Source organism: Protobothrops mucrosquamatus, unplaced genomic scaffold (assembly GCF_001527695.2).
Source record: "Protobothrops mucrosquamatus isolate PMUCROS unplaced genomic scaffold, P.Mucros_1.0 scaffold_256, whole genome shotgun sequence".
Classification (NCBI taxonomy): Eukaryota; Metazoa; Chordata; class Lepidosauria; order Squamata; family Viperidae; genus Protobothrops; species Protobothrops mucrosquamatus.
Window position 1 is genome coordinate 197735 of NW_015386332.1, and position 1285 is coordinate 199019.

The 1285-nt window shown below is 35.7% G+C and overlaps 1 protein-coding gene across 1 annotated transcript in view; it reads right to left on the bottom strand.

The window, feature by feature from the left end:
- VRK2 (VRK serine/threonine kinase 2) overlaps positions 1-1041 on the bottom strand; it is a 58103-nt gene extending 57062 nt beyond the window's left edge. The window contains exon 1 of the mRNA XM_029287190.1: positions 1025-1041. The gene's annotated coding sequence lies outside the window, so the exon portion shown is untranslated. The remainder of the gene's footprint in view (positions 1-1024) is intronic.
- Between the last annotated feature and the right edge of the window lie 244 nt (positions 1042-1285).

Here is a 1285-nt window from a genome sequence, read left to right on the forward strand (position 1 = left end):
CTGGACTAGATGACCTCCAAGGTCCCTTCCAACTTTATGATGATGATGATGATGACGATGATGATATGTAAAATGTGAAGAAGTTACAAGAAATTATAGTTGGGGGTAGCAACTAAGTTCTACAAAGAGAGACTGGAGGAACTGAGAATACATTTACTCATGAAAAGGGAAATCAAAAACCTAGAGGAATATTACTAAGGAGCATGCCATGATCTGTTACTTTTATTCCAAAGCTACAGCTACAGGAGAGAAGATACAGGTTTAAAAATTAAGTAAAAACTAAGAGATAGAACAAGTCAACAGTGGGAATAATTATTGAGAGATACTGAATTTCACTGGATTTGTTTAAACAGAAGCTAGAAACCAACTTCCAAGGTTGCTTTCATTTCGATTTTTCACTAGTTGGGAGCTGAATTTGAGAGGCTAAATGATACTTTCCCATGTATTACATAGAGTTATTTGGAAGAAAATAGAGGAAATCAGTGACTATAGTATGATGGTCAGAATATCCCACCAATATCCTAATTTTCAGTCTTAATTTTAGTCCAATTATTTTAAGAATAAACACTTAATATAATCCACAATCTATACAGCCACTTAAATTAATATGTGTTGTGTGATCCCAAGCTTAACACTCACTACACTTTCTTTTTTAAAAAATCTGAATATGTCATATTTCTTTGGAGTTTGCTGCAATCCATCAAATTTAGTGCAGTTGGCTTTGAAGCAGGCACGGATAGAATTCTGTAGTTTAGTGTCACTTATTTTAAGAACATAAGGAAGTCTGTTGTCATCTGCTTTGTTCCCCCTAACAGCAAGTACGCAGAGGTGTAAAGCCTCTGAACCTGGCTTTCTGTGCAGCCAATCGAAAAGTTTAGGTTCATCTCTTGAACTTGTCTAATCCTAAAGCTGTTTTAACTTGAGGCCATCCTCACATCATGTCAAATGAATTCTTTCTAAGTGATGTATGAGATAATTCGTTTTTATAATTTATTTGTGTAAGATCACTTTCACAATTACTTACTTGAAAAAGAGGGAAATCTGTATTTTTGCTACTCGCAGTACCCAGTATGTTTCCAACATGCAGCATGGCCATTTTTGTATTGTAGACTTTCACTTCTCAAAAGAGCCTTTTTTTTTTTTTGCTGTGAAGAATTGCTCTGAACTCCAGCACAGCTTATGCCTTTATGACAATCTGTAGTCATCAGTGAAATATGGTGGCTTTTGGGTCATCATTAATGTCAGCAGCAGATCTCAAAGGGCTTTGCAGAATGGATGGCAGAGC